Source organism: Schistosoma haematobium, chromosome 4 (assembly GCF_000699445.3).
Source record: "Schistosoma haematobium chromosome 4, whole genome shotgun sequence".
NCBI classification, from domain to species: Eukaryota; Metazoa; Platyhelminthes; class Trematoda; order Strigeidida; family Schistosomatidae; genus Schistosoma; species Schistosoma haematobium.
In genome coordinates this window covers 36508307-36525586 of record NC_067199.1, presented here as the reverse complement: position 1 = coordinate 36525586, position 17280 = coordinate 36508307, and the positions used below count along the sequence as shown (strand labels likewise).

The window sequence follows — 17280 nt, the reverse complement described above, 5'->3', positions numbered from 1 at the left end:
AACTGTTCTTCATAAGATTCAATATTTAGTGATTCGTCTGCTTAAAAAATTTTCCGATATGATTTATATGACGTCAATAGATTACTTCTCATTAGTATTCAAAATGATTTACAATAATATTACATAATACCGAAATCGATCTTGGTTTTGTTGTGATGTGGAATGTTAGCTTAATTTGATGGAGTTTTGTTCTCTGAGCTGGATGGCCTGGTCGTGGAGCTTTCATCATTCTTCTGAACGACATCATCAGCACAAACTTCAGATAGAAGTCAGAAGAACGATGAAAGCTTCACGACCAAACCATCCAGCTCAGAGAACAAAACTCCATCAAAATCATCCGCCTCAGCTACAAATCTTCTCCACCGTCTCAATGTTAGCTTATATATAACAAAACGGGTTGAACCTTATTATTAGGTAGAATAATTTAATTATTTTGTATCTTTTAAAAATCACTAACAGATATTTGAAAAACTATTTGATTGCCACCTGAAGTATAAGATATTAAACAACATTGTTATCATAGCTTAAAAACACCTCAGTAGGTCATATTGACAAGATAGAAATCGTGAAAAACAAAGGATCATGGAAGTTAAGACAAAAGTCACATCATGTAAAATAAATCAGAACATAGTTCATTCATAAACTATTTTAACTTGAATCAGATAAAGTTTAACTGATTAGCTCTTATATATAATCATATAGTTAAGTAATTTATTAATTTTGTGTTTAGGAGACCAGTAAACAAGCAAAAATCTACGCTCATATTTGTTCATATTAATCTATTTTTCTTCCATAAACTTCAATTGTTTCACTTTTTGTTGGGTACGTTAGATTCCCAGAACTCACTTGGGAAAGGACTTAATTTTGTAATTTTATCTAGAAAATTTGAATTTCCTTGTTTTTGCGCCAAAGGCGCTTTTGTCGCCTTCATGTCGTATTTCCCACTGGGAAATATCTAAAATGTTATTGGTCCGTTGCGTCTTTTAGTATGCTATTTGGTAACTCTCCCCAAGGACGGTTTTGCACTGTATATTATATATATACGTTTAGAATTGTGTTTGTTGTTATCGCTCGTTTCTAGCTGTTTGAACAATATACTTTCCGATTCCAAGCTTGGACTTCTCGCTCTAGTTAGCGGGGCTGGGACGCATCAAATAGCTAGTTAACTGGTCTTGGTCACTGAGTCTTTGTTCTCGTTCGCAGATTAAGTGAACTCGTGTTAGCTTCAAACCTAACAATTCTCTTACAGATTAACTGAAATATTTCCCTAGTTACAGTTAAAATGGAATATTCAAACAGAAATAAAAGTTAATTGAACAACTGTCTATTTCTGTTACTTTTAATCATCCTCTCAAGTTTTTCTTTTTTTCAAATTAATCTAGGGAATAATAAAAATTCAATGAACAATTCACTCTGTTTGTACTTGTTTTAAATTCTTTTTAGCTTGGTTAGTTTTGAAAAAAGTATTTAAAATTTTTTACCACTAATCAATGTTCATTATTGTGTTTAAGATGTAAACTTCAAGAAGAAAAATCCCATATAAATACGATAACCATAACATAATTAAACTAAAACCTAGTGAGCAGTAATTCACTTAGTATTGTTTTACTTGGATCTTTAGGATTGCAATTGATCAGTCTCTTATTGGTATATGTGTATACTGTATGTATTGAGTCGATATAGCCTTAAGTCATAAGCTTTTTAAATAAAGATGGATACGTCAACAAGAGACTGATCATTTGCAGTCCTAAATAACAATGAGGAGATACAATTAAAACAACACCAAGTGAGTTTAAACTTCACCCCATTGCACAAGCAGGTGGTTTTCAGGACTCAGTAATTAGGTGGATAACGCGATGGCGTTTGGAGTGAACGGTACTGGATTCGAGTCTCAGAGTGAACATCAACTCTGATACGCAGGTACATCCAGCTGACGAGTTCCAAATGGGGCGAAACGCGCATCCTGAATTCCACTGCTAGCCATTATTCATCTTTGCTTCTAGTAAGTAATATTTTACAAAAAAAATTAATTATTAAATTATCATTTGTGGATGTGGAAGATATATCTAGGAGAGTTGGAAAACACTGATTCCAGACCAATAGTGTATATGGGCTCCAAGATCCTAAAAAAACATAAGGCATTATAAACCTATTGTTGGTCACCGGCTACTATGAGACTGCATCTCTTAAAGTTTCTCCATTGTCTTCTGGATTAGATCTTTAGGTCAAAGGCTCAGAATGTGGTTTCAGCACCCGAGCAGTATCCCAGTCTTCACATAAATCATTCAATTTATGTGACGCATATCTATTCGGTGCCTCCTTGTATCAATATTTATGTGTTTAAATAAATTAATGAATTAAGCGTTTCACAATCATTCCAATTGTTATCAAATTGATAATGCCAAGTGTTATATCCGGTGAAGATTAAGTTACAGGTAATTTCCGAGGACTATTCATGGACTAATATTCTATAATATCCTTATTGTATAACTACTCAACAATTACACTATGTATATTTGTATTCCTTTTATGATAAGCTTTATTTTGACCTATAATTTATTATTGTACGATTTACGCTTCTTAAGTTATGTTCAGTTTATTAACTAATGCCTCCCACATTCACAGCCACTTTTTGGCTTATTTGTGTACAAGTATTATTTCCTATTTTATGGTACGTTGAGGTTTGTCTGATTGATATATAAACCAAGTATGTCTGAAATAAATGATCTGCTCTGATTCGGAAGCTGGTATTGTGTTCTGTACTCAAGTGGAAGGGCTCGTAAGACATAGGACCAATAAGGACGCTAAACTGCCCACACCGGTTGAACGTCATTGGTTGGCCTAGTGTGAAGATTCGTATAAGTCGTATTCGGATTGGTAGATAAGTCGTGTGATCGAGAAGTCAGACATCCAAGGTCATAACAATTGGCGACGGAGATTTTGGCAACAAAATAATAATAATAATAATACAACAAGTGCTGACTCAGATTTTGGAAATAAATTAGCTGTTATAATTGCCGGTGATTTTTGGAGCTAATATTATTGGCAAAATAAAAAAATGTCGATTTCCTTAGAACAGTTGCAGTTATTATTACAACAACAGCAGCAACAATATCAACAACAGCAGCAACAACTTCAACAACAGCAGCAGCAGATGTTAGCTTCTCAACAGAAACTCTTGGAAACACTTTTGGGGAAACTATCTATCCAACAAGAGATTCCAGAACATAAAAGTATTGAGTCATACCTTAATCCAGTTTCAGAATTTATATTTGATGCAGACAACGGTCACACTTTTGAAGCATGGTTTGGCAGAATTGAAGATATTTTCCGAGTTGAATTTGCTGCTATAGATGACGCAAAGAAAGTTCGGCTGCTATTACAAAAACTTGGTCCTAATGAGCATCAAAAGTATAAAAACCATATTCTGCCTAAACATCCGCGAGAAGTTAGTTTCGATGAAACTGTTAACATCCTAAATAAAATGTTTTGTGAACAGTCGTCTTTATTCCGTATCCGGTATAACTGTCTACAGCTGACTAAAGAGGCTGATGAAGATTATACTACGTACGCCGGAAGAGTAAATTTACAAGCAGAACGATTTAAATTAAATGTATTAACCAGTGATCAATTTAAATGCTTATTATTTATTTCTGGTCTGAACTCTCCTGTTGATGCCGACTTTCGCATGAAGTTGTTATCCCGTATGGAACATGATGATGAAATGACGTTACAAACTATCACCACTGAATGTCAACGATTAATAAATTTAAAACAAGATACAGCTATGCTGGAAACCAAAAGTGCTGCTCCATCGAATTCTGTTCATGCTGTTAAGACAGGTCAAAGACGAAATAGTACCAAAAGTCATAAATATCACTCGAAAAGCCCTAAACCTGCAACTAAATGTTGGTATTGTGGTGCGTGGCATTTCTCAAGATTTTGCCGGTTTAGAAATCATAGATGCACTATATGCAATAAAGTTGGCCACAAAGAATTAGTCTGCCGAACTAGAGAAAGTTTAAGATCAAAACGAACCAGACGTCCGCACCAGTACGAAAATAAGTATATAAACAGCGTATATTCTACACTGGCTCTAAGCGTAGCGGATAAAAGAAGATATGTGGAATTAATTGTTAATGGTGTTCATATTCGATTGCAACTGGACACGGCGTCAGATATCACACTAATCTCGAAACGAACGTGGTATTTAATTGGGTGTCCGAAAGTATTACCAACAGAGCACACTGCACGGAATGCGTCCGGAGATATATTGAAACTTGTGGGAATGATAAAATGCTCTGTTAAATTCCGAGGTAATTACTTTACAGGAAATTGTTACTTAACGAACAGACATGAGTTAGACCTTATTGGTATAGACTGGATAGATAAACTAAATTTATGGGATGTACCATTAAATGAAATATGCACAATGAAAAGCGCAAGTAATCCTAGAGATCCACCCACAGTTCATGTAACTAAGAAAGTCGTAACTATAGAAGATCTTTTGCAGAAACATAAAAACTTGTTCCAGAATAAATTGGGATGCTGCACAATTGAGAAGGCAAAATTATACCTACGACAGGATGTAAAACCTGTTTTCCGTCCAAAGCGTCAAGTTCCATATGCAGCTATTGACAAAGTCGACAAAGAATTAGACCGACTAGAGAAACTCGGTGTTATACAACCTGTTAATTATTCGGCATGGGCAGCACCAATTGTAGTAGTTCAGAAAGCGAGCGGAGCTATTCGCCTTTGTGCAGATTTTTCAACAGGATTAAATGACGTTTTACAAAATCATTCATATCCATTACCTTTACCAGAGGATTTATTTATTAAACTGAACGGTGGACGTTATTTTTCTAAACTTGATTTGTCTGAAGCTTACTTACAGGTGGAAGTTGACGAAGATTCAAAGGAGTTATTAACCATTAATACCCACCGTGGGCTTTATCGATTTAACCGATTACCGTTTGGTGTTAAGCCAGCTCCAGCAATTTTCCAGCAGATAATGGATACTATGGTGTCTAACATCGAAGGTGTAGCAGTTTATTTGGATGATATTATAGTTGTTGGCTCTTCCACGCAGGAATTAATGCGTCGGTTAGATGTGGTGCTCACTAAAATATCACAAGCTGGGTTTCAGTTACAAAAAGAAAAGTGTGAATTTCTGCTCGAGTCTGTTAAATACCTGGGATATATATTTGATAAAGATGGTCGTCGACCGGATCCAGACAATATAAATGCTATCAAAAATATGCCCAGACCGACTGAGGTTACAACCCTTCGTTCATTCTTGGGGATGATTGGTTATTATAGTATGTTCGTACCCCAGATGTATAAATTGCGACAACCATTAAATCAACTTTTGATGGCTAATACAACATGGCACTGGACAAAAGAATGCCAAGATTCTTTCGATGAAATAAAAAGGATTTTATCTTCTAAACTGTTGCTGACTCATTATAATCCAAAGCTTGAAATAATTGTAGCCGCCGATGCTTCAAACTATGGAATTGGAGCCGTTATCAGTCATCGTTTTCCTGATGGTAAAGAAAAACCAATTGGCCATGCATCCCGAACTCTTAACTCAGCCGAGCGAAAATATAGTCAGATTGAGAAGGAAGGATTAGCTTTAGTTTTTGCAGTAAAGAAATTTCATAAAATGATTTATGGTCGTCGATTTACGCTTTTAACAGACCACAAGCCGCTTATATCTATATTTGGATCAAAGTCAGGTATTCCTGCTTATACAGCGAATCGGTTACAACGCTGGGCTATTACGTTGCTTGCTTATGATTTCCAAATCCTATATAAATCAACTGAAAAGTTTGGACAAGCTGATGCCTTATCTCGATTAATTGCGAATCAGAAGCAGGAACGTGAAGATTCTATTATCGCAACGATATCGTTGGAAGATGATATTCACCATATACTGCAAGTTGCCATAAAAGCAACACCATTATCCTCTGAAGATATTAGACGCTATACTCAAGAAGATGATGAATTGAAGCAGATTATTAGTTACCTCGAACATGGTTGGCCTGCCCATATAGACGACAAAAATATTGAACAGTATTCCCACCGTCGGAATTCCCTATCACTTGTGGATGGATGCTTGATGTTTGGGAATCGAGTAATCGTACCCATAAGTTTACGCTGTAAGGTGATGTCACAACTGCATGCCGCACACCCAGGGGTAGCAAGGATGAAGGCACTTGCACGTGGATACGTATATTGGCCGAATATTGACGCTCAGATCAAAGAATATGTTGAGAGATGTTCCGCGTGTGCAAAAGCTATCAAAGCCCCTCGCAAGACCGAAATGCAGAGTTGGGGGACACCAACAAATCCATGGTCAAGAGTACACGTAGATTTCGCCGGTCCCATAAACGGAAAACAGTACTTAGTGATGGTTGATGCTTTCTCAAAATGGCCGGAAATCCACTACGTTAAGTCTCTTTCTACAAAAGCTACTATTGAAAAACTGAGACAAGTATTTAGCTGTTTTGGGTGTCCAGATGTATTAGTATCCGATAATGGACCACAGTTCACCTCCGCTGAATTCTCGAAGTTCTGCGCCGCCAACGCTGTTAGGCATATAAAGACACCCCCATATCATCCACAGTCAAACGGTCTAGTCGAGAGGTTCGTAGATACATTTAAAAGAGCGCTACTTAAAGCCGAGGGAGAAGGTGAAATAGACGAGATGATTCAAAGATTTCTACAAACATACCGAGCAACACCGAACCCAACAACAAATAATCAAGAAAGCCCGGCAGAAGCAATTTTTGGGAGAAAGATTAGAATACCTATGGAGCAAATGAAACCAAAGCTTAGAGCCAACCTCCGAAAGAACAAACGAATGGAACAGCAATTCAACAAGCGGCACGGTGCATTGCCTAGAAGGTTTAAGGTGGGACAAGCGGTAGTAACAAGAGATTTCACGGGAGTAAAGCCAACTTGGAAGTTTGGCATAATAATACGAAAAAAAGGGAAAGTTATCTACGAAGTAAAAGTTGGACAAAAGATATGGGTGAGACATGCAAACCAGATACAGCCAACCAGAGAGACAGAAAATGCTACAAAGTCGAAGATACCAATAAATATATTAACTGAGTCGAATAATGAAATTAAAAATGATCCGAATAATAACAAGACGTGTGAAACACTCCCGAGGAGGTCGCAGCGCATCAGACGAAAGCCCAATCGAATAAAAATAAATCCTAAGGATCATTATTATCTCTAATGCTTCAAAAAAAAAGGGAGGTGTTATATCCGGTGAAGATTAAGTTACAGGTAATTTCCGAGGACTATTCATGGACTAATATTCTATAATATCCTTATTGTATAACTACTCAACAATTACACTATGTATATTTGTATTCCTTTTATGATAAGCTTTATTTTGACCTATAATTTATTATTGTACGATTTACGCTTCTTAAGTTATGTTCAGTTTATTAACTAATGCCTCCCACATTCACAGCCACTTTTTGGCTTATTTGTGTACAAGTATTATTTCCTATTTTATGGTACGTTGAGGTTTGTCTGATTGATATATAAACCAAGTATGTCTGAAATAAATGATCTGCTCTGATTCGGAAGCTGGTATTGTGTTCTGTACTCAAGTGGAAGGGCTCGTAAGACATAGGACCAATAAGGACGCTAAACTGCCCACACCGGTTGAACGTCATTGGTTGGCCTAGTGTGAAGATTCGTATAAGTCGTATTCGGATTGGTAGATAAGTCGTGTGATCGAGAAGTCAGACATCCAAGGTCATAACACCAAGAATCTGGAGAACATTACAACTTACCATTGAACACTGATAAGAATACTGAATGGTAATTTGCAATCATGTAAATTATTTTGTTTAGAATAATAATAATCATAATAATACCTCAACATTTTAAAAGTATCAACAGCGTGTGCAATTCCAAAATGTTGATAAACTCTACTGATGTCTATATGAATGAATGATTTATAACTGTCAATACTATTCTATTATTGTTGTTAATGTTACCATTTAGGGTGACAATACCATATTTTACGGTATGTTATTAAAACATTATTAAAATATGCATATTTCATTCTTAGTATTATATACATAGTTTCATTGCAGTGCTTTTTGTTGAATATTTTTACGAGAAAAATGAAGGTACTCAAGGTTACTCTGTTTGTACAGATCAATAAATGAAATGACACAGTAAAATAGAAACAATGATGGTAATAATATGGATTGTAATGAAATGATGTAACACTTTTACTGCAAACACTCTATTAATAAAACTCATAAATTTTGTCAACTCTAATTATGTATGTACATTGTATTTAGGTAGTTTTCATTAGATGATGGATAACTTAATGAAATATTTGTCATTTAAAGCATAGAATCATGCTTAGTTAATGGATAGTTGAAGATAATGAATAAAACCAGTCTTGACATGAATTATATACTAGTTGGCATTCATCAGTAAGGGTACAGCTGAAACTTTAAAGAGGGTTGTTGTTCACTGTGGGAATTATTAGTAAATTCATTTGCTTGTATACCAGATTGATGAATCCAGTTACTTGAAAATATTAAAAAACAATAATTATTCTCATTTTTTATTGTTTGTTTGAATTTTTCCATTGATGCAGGTGCATCCAGTTGACGAGTTCCTAATAGGACGAAACGCGCATCATGGATTCCATTGCTAGTCATTATTCATTTTTAGTGGATAATATATATGTTCAATATAAACTGTTTGCCAGGAGAATTCAGTTGGCAAAGATTCGAAAGAACCTATTGTCCATTATAAATGTACCCCAGATAATATTCATATGCTAACTACTAATCATCAATCATACGTGAGAAGTTCAGGTCAATTAGTTGATAATAATGATACTGAATATTTGACAGACGTGAGACAAAATGAAATATGAAATTATTAATGTCAGCGTGAAATTTCTAGTCAGTTTCTGAGAATAAATAAAAATAACTATTCATAAAAGTGTACTATTATTTCTTATTGTTTAAAGAAATGATAGATCATTAAAAAGAACTCTCATATGATCGTGGATAATCATTATTGAATCGTTTTATACTAGGACAAAAAAGTACTCCTTTATTCCCCCTAGTACCATTTATGAAAATTATACGGTTTCAACATTTATAAGTGTAAAAGTTATGAGGTTCTATTGTTCCATGTTTGAATAACGTTTTTTCTGGTTAGCCATCATCCAGAAGATACAAGTGTTTATTAACAGCTGTCTATGCAAAATACATCGGATCCGTTGGCCAGATACTATCAGTAACAACCTATCAGATCCCAGCGGAGTAAGAAATCAGGATGAAGTACTGGAAGTCGATAGCACACACATTGAGGAAAGTACTCAACTATGTCACAAGGCAAGCAGTCAATTGGAATCCTCAAGGACAAACGAGGAGAAGAGGTAGATCAAAGAACACATTACACTGAGAATTGAAAACAGACATGAGAAGAATGAATAACAATTGGATAGAACTGGAAAGGAAGGCCCAGAACAGAGTGGTTTGGAGAATGCTTGTCAGCAGCCTATGCTTCATTGGGAGTAACTAGCGTAAGTAAGTAAGTAATTGTTCTATGTTATGTGGACTTCGCATTATTTTTATTTGTTAAAAAATAACTTTACGACCCTCACATCAAGACAAACTAGAAGGGAATAATATGTTAGGACGAAATAATGGTGATAAAGCACTAAGAAAAACAAGTGGTTAGAAGCAAAAATGAAAATGTAATTATTATCTCATATATATATATATATATATATATATATACGAATGGGATAACTTTTTTCCACCCTGGACATTGAAACGACTAAAACTATATACAACACTACAGCTATATAATGATAATTTCTAGTTATTCTTTTCCCATGCTGATTCATCAATGAAAGAGTAAACATTGTAAGTTCAATCCGAATATGCATATGGTGTTTTTCGTTGTTGCTGTTGTTGTTGGGAAAATGAATGATATTTTAGAAAATAAGAAAAGAATAATGCACTTCCAATAAATAGATCAGAATGACCAAGAAAAAACCAGGCAAAATGTACATACAGTTACATATATGTTAATACATATATCCATATAAACATTTGTGATTGTCTTTTTCGTCATCATGGAGTCATACAATTTAACATAACAATGTAGTAAATATTGTACTACTGAAAATATGTAAGTAGGTATGCAAAAATAAACAAACATGGAGATATGCTTAGAAAAATACTACAAGTATATTAGTAAAGAATAATATTTTCCCATTGTTAATGCTATGAGCTACAATTAATTAGTCTTCAATGATTCACTATTGCCAAATGATCCTAGACTATTAGTTAAAAAAAATGAATAGAGGTGCATAGTTGGATTTCAAACATTCATTTTATTTTCTATGGGATTAGTTATTTGAATGTTACTGTATCTAATTGGTGATGTTCATACCGAGATTCAAACCCAGTTCCTTTCAATTCAAACTTCACAGAGATATATGTAATCCAAACAGCTACTAACTGGTGCGACGAATATGAATTTTATTTGTAGAGATTTGTAAACTACAACACGTTGACGTCTGAAGTGAAAGGTACTAAGTTCTTGTTTTTCATGATGAACATCAACACTAGGATGTAATTATATCATGCTGATTAGTTCGAAATAAAACCAAGTGTTTATCTTGGATTCATTAAACAACTTAAATAACACAATTACTAACTGAATTATTTTCATCATGGGTACTAAAATGTCTGATTGAATAATATTTTATACGACAGTAATGAATTGTATTGATAAACTAAAATATCATGAATTATGGTCATTTTTTTGTTTCTCCAGTGTTAAAGTTGTTTCTCTTTTAGATTGTATTCTTCTAATGTGATAAAATGATCATCAAATGATAGCCTAAACCATGAAATCAAAAGCAATGACACGGGAAACATAATAAAAGTTAAATAAATGAAGGGGGATTGTATCTGTAACAGTTTGTTCTTACTCTCTATAGATATAAAGCACTACAAATGATCAATCTCAACTGGTATATGTAGATCATGAGCTAGTTCTCTATTGATATTGACATTTGAATCACAAATTTTTATTAAAGTTAGATATCAGCTAGCAGTGAGTATAATGTTATCTTTGTCAGTTCCAGATAATATGTAACGCTTATCCTAAGCTTTCATTGATGATTATTACCCAACTTTATTGATCAAACAAATTAGTTTAAACTTATTTATTAAAAAATGTGCAACGTTCCTTGTAAAACAGAATCAAAGCGTTACCTCATTAGTTGTCTTCTGAGTGCTTGGGATAATGTTTTTTTTCAACTTTTATCCCAAATTGTCTACTAAAATGATTTTATGAAATTGTCTCGTAACTTTATCAGCCTTATTTCTTTTACCATTCAAGAATTAACTTAAAACTAGTCAGATTATACAAGCAGAAATCATTATACAAATATATGAATTGTTCAATATACAAGGCTCGAAACCATTCACACAAAGATGATCCATGTAATGCTCATGCATAATACTGTATAACTTTAATATTTACATTGAAAATATCACTTATAATTACGTGATTCTAGTTTAATTTATGTTGTCCATAAATAAACCTTAGAGATTGAAATCATTTTCTTTCATATTATCGACTATACATTTAATTCTATCTTGAAACCAAGGTTTTGTCATTCCGACTAAAACACTAAAAGTTTTGTATTTGTCACAAACGAAATTAAATACATATTTCATCTCTCTTCAGTATAATATATAATTAATAAGTATTTAAAAAAAACAATTTCAATTGAACTTGATATTATCAGAATTGGATTGGTTGAAGTTAGACATTAACATCGTTGGATGCCGAATCAGTGATCTAGAGATTAAGCATTTGCTCATGAGACCGATAGGTTCTGGTTTCGGATACCGTGATCAGGATCGTGGGTGCGCAATGCTGAAGAGTCTCATACTAGGACGAAATTGCCGTCTAGTACTTCTAGGTTTTCCATGGTGATCTAGCTTTAATTGATTCGTGAATTCAACTATTTTGCTTTCTGTTCGGCAAACAGTGTAATCATTGAGTTATTTGTAAAAAATGTAAATTATTATATGTTTACGTAATATAACATGAATAATAGAGACAAATATTAATTTTCGGTAAAAAGATTTACTCTGAAGAAGTGGTTTATATTAAGTCATGAAACGTCAGAAATACAACCTGTTTCTACTCATTAAGATATAACAAAAAGTAGATTTATTATTGAGTTTACTTATAGTTTGATGTGATCTATAAAAGACTGTTTCATAATTGGTAATTTTAATTAACCTATGATTGTGTGATTTAATAAAATATGACAAAACAGTAATTTATTTAAGTAAAAGTTATGAGGTTCTATTGTTCCATGTTTGAATAACTTTTTTTTCTGGTTAGCCATCATCCAGAAGATACAAGTGTTTATTAACAGTTGTCTATGAAAAATACATCGGATCCGTTAGCCAGATACTATCAGCAATAAACTATCAGATCCCAGCTGAGGAAGAAATCAACTTATTATTCTTTCACAAGGTGGCTTGTTTGATTATTTCGGTTACCTGTTTCTACCATCTGGATAGTTTAACAAGTTATCGGTTTTCTTGTTTGTTTTAACACATCATTATAATCTATTAGTCAAATAACCTATTCAGATAAGTTTATGAAAAGTTTAAGACATTTGTCTGTACAAGTTACAAAAGAGCCCAATAGTCAGAGACATCGTGTTTATTGACAATATACATCGGCAAGAATGTACATTATATCGATTCCTGGATCGCTAACAACTAACTGGTAATCATTCAATATTTATCGTCAAGATCAATCAAGAAATAAGAAAATGAAATTTTGTACTGAATATTCTATATTGAATAAAGCCACTAATAACAATAATAAGACATTTTATGATAAATAAGGCTTGCACTATTTATGAATTATTATTATTATTGTCTTCTGATTTCCTTAATTTGAATTAGAAATACTGAAATGAAATATGACCAGGTTATTTGATCATTATTATTATTATTATATGAATCGTATTACCTTAGTGTTCTGTAAAGAATAAATCCCTAATAATAATTACATTTAAAATTTATGCCGAACAAAACAAAAACTTATTTCCATGGTAACAAACATAAGAATAATGACTAAATTATCAACTAAATACAACAGTTATTAACTTACTAAATTAATTTAACTTGTTTATAAATCTTTAATGATCCTGTGACTAAAGCTTCTGGTTAATGTCACCAATAATAATAATCATAATCATAATAATATTCTTATTATTATAGCACAGAATAATTAACTAATTTGCGTAGGCTACATTGAAATGTAAAATATACAAGTGATTGGTTAAAAGCAGACAATCGATTAGTGAATAGACAAATCGTATAACAATCATAAAATCAATCTATAAATGAATAAAGGGAATAATTGTGCAAGATAATTTTGTTAGTTTGTTTCATAAGAGTTTATTATTTGGATGATATAAATAAATTTATATACTACTGAAAATCTCTCTAATATAAACTGTTTTATAGGGTTAGATGGTGGTTGAAGGTAGTCGATAGGAAACCCTGGACCCGGGTTTCGTGCTACTTGGCACTCGTTCCCTCGAGATTACAGGTACACCTTGCTGACGAGTGCCAAGTGTCGAGTCACCTAGACTGGTGACCACATTGGATCTCGATTAATAGCATTCGATCTGCACTAAATAAGGACTTGACACGCATGACATTGACCACCATCCAGTGATCAATCAATTGTGTTTTATAGGATGTAAATCATTTATATATTTGAACTCTAATTGTAAAGCTAAATGATATGAGATTGAATTCATCTGATAGTATTAATTCCCTAAAGATCAAATGTACATCATTGATGAAATGTGCCAAATAGCATGAAACTTAAGTTTAGGGTTTCCTGTCGATTATCTCTAACTATTATCTTGCATTTTAATGTAATGTACTCGATATCAAATCATTTAGACCAGTGACCACATTTTAAATAAATCGACCGAATACGATTTGCACCAAGCAGGACATGATATTGGTTACTATCCAGTGGTCAATCGACTGTAAATAAACTGACTTATGCATAGAATAAACGGAAAAATGTGTAACTGGTACAAGAAATCAATTTTTTTGTCAGAATGTAGGTATTAGTAAGCAAAAGAATATTTGCTTGAATAAATAATTAAATATACTTTCTTTTTGATTGAGATCATGAACCGATTGATGTTAGACCACCATTGAAAACCTGGGAGCACTGGACGGCCGTTTCGTCCTATTGTGAGGCTCCTCGGCAGTGGGCATCCACGACCCCGCTCTCGGGATTCGAACCTTGGGGCTCCAGTCTCTCGCGCGAAAGCTTAACCTACTGGACCACTGGACCGGTATCCAATGATGTTAATGTCTAACCTCAACCAGTCCACTACTGATAATTAAATATAGCCTAGAATGGATTCACTTGGTGTTGTTTACTTGAATCCCAAATAAGACGAAAAGTGCGTCCTGGGTTCCACTGCTAGCCACTATCCATCTTTGCTTATATTTCTGGTTTGTTTTTCACTTTAAAACATTCAAAATATCAATATTTTGAAAAATCAGTTTTTGATTTATTTATCTAAAAATCCATAATACATGATTAAAGAGCATCGATCAATTGAATGAGAAACACTGAAAAATATGTCACTATTCAATTTGAGTTTAGTGATTAGGAATTTACCAAAATGTTTATAGCATAGGGTTAAACTTAAAAAACTTAATATTTGAACCATTAATTTTTAACGGCCAAAAAAATATTATTATTACTCTATTGCTTTCGCTAAAGTCAATTGTGAATGAGTACCAACCATGTCAGATGTAAGACAGTTTTCCACTGCAAGCGATAGATCATTATGAAATACACTGAATTTATTCATGTTTGATATGTATACCATTTGCTGCCAGCTTAAAGGTCTAGAGTTCAGATGTTCTCATGCGAGACCAAAAGTCTTTGATTTACTCTACATTGGGATCATGGAGTTGGTACTGCTGCTGATCCATATACCAGAACAAAATGGATGTCCAATTCTTCCTGGTTTTTAATTTTGATCTGGTTAAGATCATTGTAAAGGGATCAATTGTATGAAGAGTTGTTTACCATGTTTCAATGTTGTTCTCATTATTAATAGTATTTTCTTCAGTGGTAATCTTTAATTTGAATTAAATGTTTTCTGTTCTTTTCACCTATATATCTTGTTTCATAAACTTTTATCATACGAAATATTCGTATAATAAAGTGTAAAGATGTAATACTGTGCCTATTCTTACACCATTATAATCTGAACAATATTATGAAGGACAGTTAGTGATTTGTAAACAATTAACAATTAATGATAACTCGAATCATCTTTTGTTCATAATTACTTGAAAGTTTGTACGTTTAATATTATACTCTATAAACTAAATTCAACGACTTTTTTTATTGGATTGTACAAACTGAGATCCTAACTTTAAATAGTAAAACACAGTAAACCTGGTCGTGATAAATGGTACATTAGATCACTTATGATACTGGCATTTGTTTCTTAAAACCTTTGAATGGCGATTCAGCTATTAAAGAATACAATTTAAAACGTGATATCACAGTACATTATCTTGCTCTATATTAAAATACAATGTATTTCCTGATCAATGGTTAAAACCTATATGTGCTTAAACAATGCTCTTTCAGCTTTTTAAGTCAAGTTTCGGAGATGATAATAGATTACCATCATCTAGTGCAGTCCTTAAATCGTACTATGTATTTTATCAATGTTGTCGATTATCAAGTCAGCTGGTGTATTCAAGTTGGTATTTATCATAAATGGATCTTCAACCTTTTATACTTAAAAAGCATATACTCATAATTACATTATGCTTCCATGTATTCAATCACCCTCTGCTATATAAGCAATTACAATTTGCTCAACCAAATAGATCACACAACGTAGTATTTATCAATGTAAAAGTTTGTAGAGATTTTCTAATGTTATAAAACTCTTGAACCAACTTATTTTAGGTACCCATTGAAAACTGCGAAACGGTAAATAGCTGTTTTTTCCAGTATGAGGCTTCTCAACCCCACCACAAGGGATAGAACCCACCACCCTCAGTCGTAAACAAGAACGCCTAAACTGTAAACCACTGTACTTGAGCTATGTCCTCTGCAAGTAACTGCCTCACACCAAACATGCGAACTGATTCAAGTTAGGCATGTACATTGTTGGATTACAACTCAGTGGTCTAAAGATTAATAGCTCGTGCTCACAACTGGGTGTCGTAGGTACGATCTCTAGTGGTGGAGTCGTGGATGTAAATTCTTGAGGAGCTTCAATCTAGAACGAAACCACTATTCTATGTTCCCTGGTTATCACTGGATATTTAACGTAACTCGGTTCATCATATCAATAAGGTCAATATTTGTTGACTGTTACCCAAAGATCTAGTAGAGAATACGGTTCATTCTCGATTGAATTTAATTTACTTGATACGTAAGCTACAGCTCTAGAATCTTTGAAACTTTTAGTGTTTATTTCGAAGACGTTCAGGACGATTAGTTGATTAGTAGAGATATTTGAATTATTGAATTACTTACTTACGCCAGTTAGTCCCTATGAAGCATAGGCTGCTGACCAGCATTCTTCAAACCACTCTGTACTGGGACTTTCTTTCCAGTTCTATTCAATTGTTTTCCATTCTTCTCATGTCTGCCTCCATTTGTCGTCGTAATATGTTCTTTGGTCTTCCTCTTTTCCTCCTTTGTCCTTGAGGATTCCAATTGAGTGCTTGCCTTGTGACGTAGCTGAGTACTTTTCTCAATGTGTGTCCTATCCACTTCCACCATCTTTTCCTAATTTCCTCGTCAGATGGCAGTTGGTTTGTTCTCTCACACGATAGGCTGTTGTTAATAGTGTCTGGCTAACGGATCCGATGTATTTTGCATAGACAGCTGTTCATAAACACTTGTACTTTCTGGATGATAACATTCATGGTTTTCCAAGTTTCTGCCCCATATGGAATTAATTAGTAATCAGAAATCAATTTTTGATTGCTTTTTTTTTCGAAAAAAATATGGATTTCAGTCATTATTTTACTGGGTATTTCGAATAGTTTAAAAGTACGAGTAATAAAAAGAGATATTACATAATAAAATAGATTTTCTAGGTTAATATTTACTGATGCCATGTGTAGACATTATAATAATGATGATTTATAA

At 33.5% G+C, this 17280-nt stretch overlaps 1 protein-coding gene across 1 annotated transcript in view; it reads right to left on the bottom strand.

Annotated features, from left to right (window-relative positions):
- The window catches only part of MS3_00007970 (uncharacterized protein), an 86161-nt gene extending 72860 nt beyond the window's left edge, over nt 1-13301 (bottom strand). Inside the window, exon 1 of the mRNA XM_051216311.1 lies at nt 13222-13301. The gene's annotated coding sequence lies outside the window, so the exon portion shown is untranslated. The remainder of the gene's footprint in view (nt 1-13221) is intronic.
- Between the last annotated feature and the right edge of the window lie 3979 nt (nt 13302-17280).